Here is a 12,226-nt window from a genome sequence, read left to right as displayed (position 1 = left end):
TGTGTATCCTGCTGCTTTTGGTTGTAGAGTTCTGCAGATGTCTGTTAAGACCATCTGTTGTAGTGTTTTGTTCAGTGCCTCTGTGTCCTTACTTATTTTCTGTCTGGTGGATCTGTCCTATGTAGTGAGTGGTGTGTTGAAGTCTGCTAGAATGAGTGCATTGTGTTCTGTTTCCTCCTTTAATTTTGTTAAGTATTTGTTTCACATATATTGGTGCTCCTGTATTGGGTGCATATATATTTACAGTGGTTATATCCTCTTGTTGGACTGACCCCTTTATCATTATGTAATGTCCTTCTTTATCTCTTGTTACTTTCTTTGTTTTGAATTCTATTTTGTCTGATACAAGTACTGCAACACCTGCTTTTGTCTCCCTATTGTTTGCATGAAGTATCTTTTTCCATCCCCTGACTTTTAGTCTATGTATTTCTTTGGGTTTGAGGTGGGTCTCCTGTAAGTAGCATATAGACGGGTCTTGCTTTTTTATCCATTCTATTACTCTGTGTCTTTTGATTGGTGCATTCTGTCCATTTACATTTAGGGTGATTATTGAAAGATATGTACTTATTGCCATTGCAGGCTTTATATTCATGGTTACCAAAAGTTCAACGGTAGCTTCTTTACTATCTAGCTGTTTAACTTAACTCTCTTATGAAGCTATTATAAACACAGTTTTATGATTCTTTATTTCTGTCCCTTCTTATTCCTCCTCCTCCATTCTTTATATATTAGGTGTTTTATTCGTGTTCTTTTGTGTTTCCTTTGACTGCTTTTGTGCATAGTTGATTTTATTTTTTGCCTTTAGGTAGTATTTGGTTGGTCTGCATTCTTTGGTAATTTTATTTTCTCTGGTGACATTTATTTAGCCTTAGTAGTGCTCCCATCTAGGGCATCCCCTCTAAAATATCCTGTAGAGGTGGTTTGTGGGATGCAAATTCCCTCAACTTTTGTTTGTCTGGGAGTTGTGTAACCCCTCCTTCATATTTAAATGATAATCATTCTGGATACAGTATTCTTGGTTCAAGGCCCTTCTGTTTCATTGCATTTAATATATCATGCCATTCTCTTCTGGCCTGTAAGGTTTCTGTTGAGAAGTCTGATGATAGCCTGATGGGTTTTCCTTTGTAGGTGATCTTTTTTCTCTCTCTGGATGCCTTTAATATTCTGTCCTTGTCCTTGATCTTTGCCATTTTCATTATTATATGTCTTGTTGTTGTCCTCATTGGGTCCCTTGTGTTGGGAGTACTGTGGGCCTCCATGGTCTGAGAGACTATTTCCTCCCCCAGTTTGCGGAAGTTTTCAGGAATTATTTCTTCAAAGACACTTTCTGTCCCTTTCTCTCATCTTCTTCTTCTGGTACTCCTATAATGTGAATATTGTTCCATTTGGATTGGTCACACAGTTCTCTTAATATTGTTTCATTCCTGGAGATCCTTTTATCTCTCTCTGCATCAGCTTCTCTGTATTCCTGTCCTCTGATTTCTATTCCATTAATGGCCTCTTGCATCTCATCCAGTCTGCTGTTAAGTCCTTCTAGAGATTGTTTTATTTCTGTATTCTCCCTCCCAACTTGCTCCTTTATCTCTTGCATATGTCTCTGCTGGTCCATCAGCATGGTTATGACCTTTATTTTGAATTCTTTTTCAGGAAGATTGGTTAAATCTATCTCCCCAGGCCCTCTCTCAGGGTTTGTCTGGGTAGTTGTTGACTGCACCAAATTCTTCTGCCTTTTCATGGCAATAGAGGTAGCTGTAGGCAGGTAGCACGTGTGTCATCTGGGAGAAAAAGTCCTTTTCTGTTTGTTAGTTGCCTTGCCGTTCTCCACTGCCTGTGTCAGTTACCTGCACTCCTGGAGCAGCCTCCGGATTAATTCCCTAAGCTGCCGTGGGTAGGGTCACCATCAGGGTAGCCCAGAGCCCTGTGGGGTGTGACAGGCGAGCCGGGTGTGCTCTCCTGAGAGCGCGTCACTCCTCTGCCTGCACTGGCCAGCTGCATGCTGGCGGTGGCCTTTGGTTCTGGCCCAGGTGGCTGTGCACTGGGAGGAGATTCTGGGCGGCTGCTGGGTGCGCGGCTGCTCTCTGGCCCCTCAGTTGCCGCCACTGCCGGCTCGCACACCCACTTCCGGGCTGCTCCGCCGAGTTATTCCACTTTTTTTCTCTCAACATAAACAGTTGTTTCAACAACATTTATTGAATATTGGATATCCAATGGAATTAATTGTGGCCTTTATTATATAATCCATTCCCTTAAGTGTTTGGGCCTATTTCTGGTTCAAAAGTGTTATTCTTGTGACAGTATAGAACTTGTAAGACAGATTTTTCACAGATGCATTTTATATGAGAAAATGTAAAAGCGTTCAAAGTGTTTCTCTTGTGCTGGTATAAATCTTTTAAAACAAATTTTTCATATATTCTTTAGTATCTGGCAAGAAGAGTTCCTTATAAAACTTGTTTTTAAGATTTTTTTGGATACTTTCACCTATTTTTCCAGATGACTTTCAGTATCACTTCTTTTTCAGGCTCCCTCCCAAAGTTTATGCTTATTTTGTCGTGGGTTTATTTTCAGTGTATAGAGTCGTTTACAGAGAATCAGGAGTTTCATATTATGCAGTCATCTTATCCAAGCACAAGATGTGTTGTTCCACTTAATCAAGTTTTTTTAAAGTACACCCTTAAGTAGAATTTTTAAGTTTACTTTTAAACCAGACTTCCCAAAAATATTCAGAACTTGTTCATCAGTTTCCTCTTTAGTTTGTCCTTTGCTTATGCTGTTTTGCTTCATGTTTTTAAATCATCCATGCTTAGGCATTGTCTTTTTTTTCAGCTTTGAATGGGCCACCTGTTTGAAGTGTGTGTGAAGAGATGGGAGGAAATGAACTTGCGCATCTCTCTGGAAGCTTCAATTCAGGTTTGTCTCTTATCAGTCTCTCTCCAAATAGTTACCTCTTCTGCTGGAGGCCATTTCTCTTCTCAGTTTATGGTGTTGTCTCCTTCCTGATCCATCACCATTGCTAGTTTTAGAATAAATAGTAGGTCATCATGACTCGGTGAAGTGCCTTAAATTAGAGGTGTTGTGTGGCGATCTTGTAGTTAATTTCTACTCAGCCAGCTGGCCAGTATTTGTATAGTTAGTTACTTGTTGCTTGTCTGTCTCCTCATACTGAAGCAATCTCCAGAGGCTCTCAGGAAATGAAGATGATATGTTGGTATGTTTTCTCCTTCACTTTACTCCCTTTTATTCTGTGTTATGGAGCTGTTTACCTAAGGGGTCATTTCTTGCTGCTTTCACCATCTGCCACAGACCTAAATCAAATGTTCAGGGCTTGAACACTTATGGGAATCTGTACGTCTAAGACCTGTGAAAGCCAACACTGGCAAAGAGTCCTGCATTTGTTTGGTTCAGATGTCATTGTGACTGGAAGATATTCTTTTCAGAGTATGGCTTGGAATTGCAGCTCTTTCTTTGATTTGAACATCATTTCTGCCTTTACATTTTATTCAGATGGTTCTGATGCACAGGCATGATTGAGAATCACTGGACAATGTAGAGGGTAATCTCCAAGAGGGGACTAAGTGGTGTTCTCTAAATGTACTGATCTCCAAAAAGTTTCTGTAAGACATCTATTAACAACCCTCATAACTAATGTTCTGAGATACTAGTTTAGTGAATTTGCTTTTGGCCAAATAGGTAAACTAGCCTAGCTTTATCTATTGGCAAAAGCATCCTTAATCAGCATTTTCAAAAACTTTTGATGTTGAAACAATTAAAAACTCAATGAAAATTTCAAAAATAGTACAGAAAGGTCCTGTGTATCCTTCACCCAGCTATCCCTAATGCTAATACCTTATATGACTACAGTACCATACCCAAACCAGGAAATTAACATCGATACATTCTACAGACCTCAATCTACAGATTTCACCAGATTTTACATGCATTCCTGTGTGTGTGTGTGTGTGTGCGCGCGCGCGCATGTTTCTCTACAGTTTCACCACGTGCATAGATTTATGGAACTACCACTATAATCAAGATTTAGAACTGTTCCTTTACCACAAATTAACTGCCTCTTACTATCCTCCCTCCTGTCCCTAACTTCTAGCAACCATTAATTTTTTCTTAGTCTTGAAATTAAAAAATTACACAGGTGGTTATATAAATGGAATTATACCATATGTAATGTTTTAAGATAGGTCTGTTTTCACTCAGTAAAATAACCTTCAGATTCATCCAACTTGTATGTGTATCAACAGTTTTTTATGTTTATTGCTGACTAGTATTCCAATGTGTGAATCGTTGATCTGTGACTATTCTATAGAAGAGTGAAGCCAGGTGGAAAGGAAACAGGACTGCCAGTGGCCAGAACCTCCCATAGGAAGAAAAGAAGGAATTACAAGGTCCTTTTTCCTAAAATCTGAAAGTTTAATAGTATCAGTAGAAAATGCTTATGCAATGCTTACTCTGCATCAGGAGTAAACAAATTATTCATATAGTCCTTACAACTAGGTAGGTACAATTATCTCTACTTAACAAATGGGGAAACTGAGGTACAGAGAGATTTAGCAGCTTGTTCAAGCTCGCGAGACTGCTAAGTGATAAAGACAGGCTTTAAACTTGGCAATCTGGCTCAACTCCATGTTTTTAACTGCTCTATACTACTTCTCTACCATGCTATACTACCTAGAAAAACACCTTTCTTGTCTATACTCAGGACAAATAGGACCCAGGGGAAGCAGCAGAAAAGAAAGAAGTACAACCTAGAGGCAAAGAAGATGTCCATCTGTAGAGGAAAACTAAGAATTCCATCTTAATCTAGCAGTGATGTCCCCTGAATCCACTTGTAGCTCATGTCCCAGTAACTTTGCCAAGCTTAATGAGCACACTGTTAGCCTCTGATTCATATCCATTATACATCCATTGGAGTGTTATGAGAACTGGCTTAGTAAATTTATATTTCAGTTAAATGCAGGGTTATCTATTACTATTAAAGATTTCTTTTACCTTTCCAACTTGGGTTTATCATTCCTTGTTTTCCTGTAGCAATTACCTTTATATCAATATAAAGAAGTGTAAGAAGTGAAAAGAAGCTGAAAAAGTAATTTACTCCTCAGCATCCTTGAGAAAAATCCAAAGGGACATTCACAGAAATTGGGTATTGTAGAGGATGAAAGCACAAATTTGAAGTCTAATAAGCTTAGTATTGGCTCCCACTTTTATCACTTACTGGCTGTGTGACCTTATGCAATTTGCTTAACCCTTTAATCCTCATTTTTCATATCTATAAAAATGGGGCTATTACCTGCCTACGTCAGAGAACTATTGTAAGGCTTAAATGAGATATTGTTTGTCAAACACTTAGCATAGTGTTTGACGTGGAGTAACCATTCAAATAATAATTGTTGTTATGGCTATAATTAGGATAAATGAGATTTACTTGGAATTTCAGGTTAAATGTAATATTAAATATGTTAAAATTGGTATTAACTCATTGAGGTCTGTTTGTCTTCAAGGAAAAAAGATTCTTTCTTTCGTGGATTACATGTAACTATTGCTGTTTGGTCTTCCATTTTTCCTTCCTAAATCAATAGCTCTGAACCAATTCCTGGTAAATACCTGTCTGCCTGCATCATCCTTATATTTTCTGTCATTTAGGTCTTTTTGACTTTTTACCCATTCCTTTAAAGAGCCAGTATTCTACCAAGTTTGTTGTCTGACCAAAAGTCTATGGTATTAGTAATGTTGAATACAGACTCTAGATGGCCATTTATATGTTAGATAGTAATTTACAAACTGTTTTTCAGTGTGGAATGCTTTCCACATAACCTTTACTAGTTTTGGCCAGGGTATTAACAGGGTGTCTTCCTTTAGGGGGATTGCCCCCAGGCAAGTTCACTCCTCTGGATTTGGTAAGACTGAATAACAGCAACAGAACATTAGGGATAAAAGGGTTTATACCAAACTTTATTCTAGTGGTGGCAGATCAAGTGCTGGAATCACGTCTGGCTCTGTGCAGTGTGCATGCAGCAAGCCCATCTCCTTCTCTGCCTCTGAGCAGAGCAATGGGCAGAGCACTCTATATAGTAACACCAACAATAATGGCTCATTGCCAACTACCCATTCCTTGTAAGGCTCCATTGTTTGACAAAACAGTATCTCATTTAAGTGTGGAAGCATTAGCCTATGCAGTAGGCCAATTACATCATCAAGTAGTTTAGGGTCAGGTGAGGATCCTGGCCATAGGGACTTTCATTTTCCCTATGCAGGGGATATAGAAGATAGGTCAGTGATTTTTTTTTTTTTGCCAAGGTTCCAAAAAATGTTCCTTTGGTCATTGTCTTGCCAGTGGGTTTCAGCCCTGGGCAAGTTCACTATGGATTCAGTGAGACCAAAGAAATGACAGTAGAACATTCTTGGGGTGAAAGGGTTATACCCAACTTTATTCTCACGGTGGCAGTTCAATCACTAGAATCCCGTTGTCTTGCCAATGGGTTTTAGCCCCAAGAAAGTTCGCTATGGATTTTGTGTGACCAAAGAAATCGGCAGCAAAACATTCTTGGGGTGAAATGGTTACACCCAACTTTATTTCCATGTGTCAGGTCAGTCACTAAAATCCTGTTCACTCAGAGCGAGTCTGCCTGCAGCAAGCTGATCTCTGCCTCTGGGCCCCTCTGTCCTCACAGCTGTTCTCGGGGCCCCTCTGTCTGCACAGCCATCGCACAGCTGTCCTCTGGGCCTCTCTGCACAGTCTTTCTGCATAGCCATTCTCTGGGCCTCTCTGCACAGTCGTCCTGTACAGCCATCCTCCGGGCCTCTGTCCTCGGCGCTGCCAACACTCCAGCCTCTGCACTATCTCTTGCAGCCCTACCACCCTGTCATGCCCAGAGCACTGGGTGGAGCAATTTATATAGAATCAACAGCCATGTATTGCCCACAGGTGTGCAGTGAACTAGTCAACCATGGCCAGGTGAGAATCCTGTCCACAGAAACTCTGATTTTATCCACACTCCACCCCTCCAGGATTCTCTCCTCTCAATCTATGTGCCTTTAGTCCTCTGCAATGGTCCCTGTGCAAGGAAGCTCGAACCTTGTTCTCCAGCCTCTCCAGCAAAAAGTCTTGCAGACACACAGGCCAGACTCGTGGCTCTGTGTCTGACCTCTGCCTCTTTGGTCTTAATGGCTGGAACTGCTGCTCTGGTTTCAGTTGTTGCCGTTGCTGCAGTAAGATCCTATTTGGCTTCCTGTCTAATTTCCTTCCATCTACTCCTGCCCGTATCAAATCAACCCACATCTGGCTCCTCGTAACCCTCACAAGGCCCCTCAAATTCCTCCTGTGTGTAATAGGTCTTATTTCTTTCTGAGTTCTCGTTGCTTCAGCTACTGTATGTGTCACCTCACATTTTGTAATCGCTGCCTCAAGGCAGGCTGCACTGTCAGGGAAGACAGCTTTCCCATCTCTGATCCTGACAGAACAATTCCATCCACCCCTAAGTCCCACAGCTACCGGCTCAGCCTGAGTATAGGGACAGACCATAGAGTGCTCCACGACACAGGGAGGGGGCTGCTCCTCTCCTTGGGGGACTTTCAGCTGCTGGGTCTTTATTTTCTTTACAACCACTGGGCGTGCTTTCAATAAAGGAGGGGCCAGTGCCTCTGGCACCACCCCTTCATCCTTCTCCAGCTCCTCCATTTTTGGGGCTGATGGCACCTTTCCACACCCCCAAGTGCCTCCTCTGCTACAGTGCCTCACAACAATGCCAGCTTAGTCTGCAGCAGCTCTCTTACCTTCACCTCAATGCTTCGCTGCTGACATTCTCATGCCACCTCTGCCTGTGCTTCTTTCAGGAGTTTGTCTTTTTCCCTGATGGCCTCTTCCTCCTTCAGAACACCTGGCAGTGCTGTGTCTTGTCTCGAATGGCACCTTGCTGCCAGTGCTCTTGTGCCACTTCCTCTCCCATCAATGCTATCTCCTTCCTCAGGGAATCCACAGAAGTTTGCAGCTTCTGTTCTCATGCCAGTCTCCTCTGTAGACTTTTTTCATACTGTGAGAAGCAGCCAACCCACAGTCCCTGCTGCCTCACAGAAACTCTGCTTCTCAAAGGATCTACTTATTATACCAAGGTCCACCCCTACAGCCTCAGGTGTCACCTCTACTTGCCTCCAGTTCTGGGGTGGAGCCCAGTCCTCTAGGAGGCAAGCCACCTCAGACCATATACCCATTGGTGGACAATCCACTGTCACCTCATTCACAGGGGCAGCCTGCTGAAGCACCACTCCCATAAGGGCAGCCAGTCTTTTTCCTTTGTCAACAGTGAACCCTGCTGACTTTCGCCAATTGTCTTGCCAGTAGGTTTCAGCCCCGGGCAAGTTCGCTATGGATTCAGTGTGAACAAAGAAAATGACAGCAAAACGTTCTTAGGGTGAAAGGGTTATACCCAAGTTTATTTCCAGGTGGCTGGTCAGTCACTAAAATCCTGTTCACTCAGAGCGAGTCTGCATGCAGCAAGCCAGTCTCAGCCTCTGGGCCCCTCTGTCCACACAGCCATCCCACAGCCATCCTCCAGGCCTCTCTGCACAGTTGTCCCACACAGCTGTCCTCTGGGCTTTTCTGCACAGTTGTCCCGCACAGCCGTCCTCCGGGCCTCTTTGCACAGTCATCCTGCACAGCTGTCCTCTGGGCCTCTGTCCTCAGCACTGCCACCACTCCAGCCTCTGCTCTGCTCTCCTTCAGCCTTGCAGCTCTACCACCATGTTGTGTCCAGAGCACTGGGCGGAGCTCTTTTTATGGAGTCAACAGCCATGTATTGCCCACAGGTGTGCAGTGAGCTAGTCAACCATGGCCAGGTGAGAATTCTGGCGACAGGAACTCTCAGTTTATCCACACCCATCCACTCAGAGTGAGTCTCCATGCAGCAAGCCAGTCTCTGCCTCTGGGCCTCTCTACCCAGAAGCTGTCTCAGTCTCTGTCGTCAATGCTGCCACCACTCCAGCCTCTGCTGTCCTCTCATGCAGCCTTGCAACCATGGTGCCATGTTGTACCCAGAGCAATGGGCAAACTCTTTTGTATAGAGTCAATAACAATGAATTGCCCACGTGTGTGTAGTGAGCTAGCCAACCAGGGCCAGGTGAGAATCCTGGCCATAGGAGCCTTCACTTTATCCAGAGTCAGGTAATTCATTTTTAAGAATTGCTTGCAGATGTTTGAGTCAACACAGGAGGTGAAAGACAATACTGCATAACAGATAGCATATGCTTAAAATAAGTGTTTTGCACCCCAAATAAGTAAAATTTGAATAAAGTAAAAATCTTTCTTGTAATATTAAACTGACACCACTATTTACAACTTCAGTTAAAATATCATAAAGTTAGATCAGCTGAAATTGGTATTAACAAAACTGCATACTTTAAAGGAAAATGTCCCTTAAAATCCAATAAAAAATAAGTATTATGGGAATAAGTAAACATCATATTTATTTAGGTGTAGTTCAAGTTTTAGTAGAGTTCTTTAGTCTTTGGATTGAAATATGAATAAAAAAAATGCACCAGGACAAATACCTCTTTAAATTTTTTTCATTATTTTTTTGATTGGGTTCAAGGAGCAAGGGAAGCATTTCAACAAGTGTAGTATACTTTAAAAATTGGAGGAGTTGGATTTTCACAGAACAACTACCATGTCAGTTGGTTGCCTATTTATTGTTTGAAATTCCTTTGTGCAAAGACTACAGCTGTATTTAATTAGGCTGAAGAGCTAGAGAAGGAATATAGCTATTTTTAAAAATCTGTATAGATGATGAGGCTTTAGGAGAATGAATCCTGACTTTTTGCAATTAAATCTATTTTAAAGGAACAATCTCTAAGCTGCATGTGGGAAAGTATCAAAATATTTCTCTAGGTTAGGGAAATCCCTCATTGATCTTTGGAACAAGTGTTTTGGAAATAATTTGGTATTTCAAATGTAGTGTTTAGGTTTGTTTAGCTTGTGTTATAAAATATTTGCACAAGTATAATTATTAGTGATAAAAGTAACCTTACAAGACCAACAAAACAAATACTATGTATTAAACTACACATTTGAAGTATTAAACCAGTTTGATGTTCACTTCAAGATATTTTCATTAAGAATCAAGAGATCACGAATGATATTGGCATACCTTAATTACCATAATATTTATATGTCAAAAGAATATTTAGTTTCTTTGATGCAGATATATCTATTTCATATTAAATATGGCTTAAGACTGTATTGTCCTAACACTATTTTTTTTAGTAAACAAAGTATTTGTGTAAAATACAGTTGAATCAAGGTCTTATTGTTCAGGGCAGGTTAACAAATTTTCATCCACAAAAATGTATTAGGAGGAGAGGATCCAAGATGGTGGCATGAGTAGGGCAGTGGAAATCTCCTCCTAAAACCATACATATTTTTGAAAATACAACAAATACAACTATTCCTAAAAGAGATTTCAGAAGATACAGTACAATGGTAGGCTACATCTACATCTGCGAGAACTCAGCACCTCACAAAGGGGGTAAGATAGAAGCCATGGCCAGGCCGGACCAGAGAGCTCCCCCAACCCCAGCCCACCTATGGGAGGAGAGGAGTCGAAGCAGGGAGGGAGTGAGAGACCAGGACTGCTAAATACCCAGCCCTAGTCATCCACAATGGGAGCGCAGACACACAGTGCATGGTGTGCTGGATATTAGGGAAATGGAACAATAAAACACATGAGCAGGTCCCCGCAGCCGGTGCCCCTGGGACAAAAGAAAAGCAATTGCTTTTTGAAAGTCTTAAAGGGACAGGGACTCCACAGCTGGACAGAAGCGTCCCGGCACAGTCAGCCCAGCAGTTGGGAATCCTGGGGAATTTCAGGGGCCTCATCCCCCTGGGAGGCAACACAGCTCTGAAACCCCTCACAGCAATAAACAGCCTCCCATCCATTCCCCCTCCCGCGTGGCCCCGCTACAGCAGGGGAGCAGCCTGAGAGCAGCCGCACCTATAGCGGCCACACAGAACGCTCTCTGCAGCCACCCAGGCCAGACGTAGAGGCCCCGCCAGCATGTGGCTACCCAGCACAGAAGAGGAAGCCGGAAAAGGGTGCAAAGGGTCACTGTTCTTGCAGGAGAGCACACCCAGCACGCCTGTCTCTCTCCACGGGCCACTGTGCTGCCCCGATGCCTGCCCAGACTGTGGTGGCTCAGGAAATAAAACCAGAAGCTGCTCCCTGTGTGCTGGTAACCAGCACAGGCAGTGGAGAAGGGCAAGGTGCAGGAAGAGACATTGTTCTTCCAGCTTACACATGCTCCAACTGACTACGACTACCTCTATTGCCATGAAAAGGCAGAAAATTTGATCCAATTCAAATTACACAGAAAACCCCCTAGAGGGAGCCTGGGGAGATAGATTTAACTAATCTTCCTGGAAAAGAATTCAAAATAAAGGTCATAACCATGCTGATGGACCTGCAGAGAAATATACAGGAGCTAAAGGATCAAGTTGGGAGGGAGAATACAGAAATAAAACAATCTCTGGAAGGACTTATGAGCAGACTGGATGAGGTGCAAGAGGCCGTTAATGGAATAGAGATCAGAGAACCGGAACACAGAGAGGCTGAGGCAGAGAGAGAGAAAAGGATCTCCAGGAATGAAACAATATTAACTGTGTGACCAAGCCAAATGGAACAATATTAGCCTTATAGGGCTACCAGAAGATGAAGAGAGAGAAAAAGGGATAGGAAGTGTCTTTTAAGAAATAATTTCTGAAAACTTCCCTAAACTGGGGAAGGAAATAGTCTCTCAGAACATGGAAGCCATAGAACTCCCAAAACAAGGGACCCAAGGAGGACAACACCAAGACACATAATAATTAAAATGGCAAAGATCAAGGACAAGGACAGAGTATTAAAGGCAGCCAGAGAGAAAAAAGGTCACCTACAAAGGAAAACCCATCAGGCTATCATCAGACTTCTCAACAGAAACCTTACAGGCCAGAAGACAATGGCATGATATATTTAATGCAATGAAACAGAAGGGCCTTGAACCAAGAATACTGTATCCAGAATGATTATCATTTAAATATGAAGGAGGGATTTAACAATTCCCAGACAAGGAAAAGTTGAGGGAATTTGCCTCCCACAAACAACCTCTACAGGATATTTTCAAGGGAGTGTTAAAGATGGAAGCACTCCTAAGGCTAAATAGATGTCACCAGAGAAAATAAAATCACAGCAAATAA

The 12,226-nt window shown here is 42.3% G+C and overlaps 1 protein-coding gene across 15 annotated transcripts in view; it reads left to right on the top strand.

Moving 5' to 3' along the window:
- Positions 1–12,226, top strand: part of ERVFC1 (Endogenous retrovirus group FC1 Env polyprotein) — a 435,581-nt gene that overhangs the window by 5,467 nt on the left and 417,888 nt on the right. For 14 of the 15 annotated variants that reach the window (XR_012127471.1, XR_012127469.1, XR_012127473.1 and 11 more), the window contains exon 2: positions 2,824–2,907. The gene's annotated coding sequence lies outside the window, so the exon portion shown is untranslated. Of the gene's footprint in view, positions 1–2,823; positions 2,908–4,708; positions 5,007–12,226 lie in introns of those variants that run through there. The other variant, XR_012127475.1, reaches the window with a different exon arrangement.

Source organism: Manis javanica, chromosome X, assembly GCF_040802235.1.
Source record: "Manis javanica isolate MJ-LG chromosome X, MJ_LKY, whole genome shotgun sequence".
Classification (NCBI taxonomy): Eukaryota; Metazoa; Chordata; class Mammalia; order Pholidota; family Manidae; genus Manis; species Manis javanica.
Note: the sequence above shows the minus strand (reverse complement) of the source record. Positions and strands in the feature narration are given on the sequence as shown.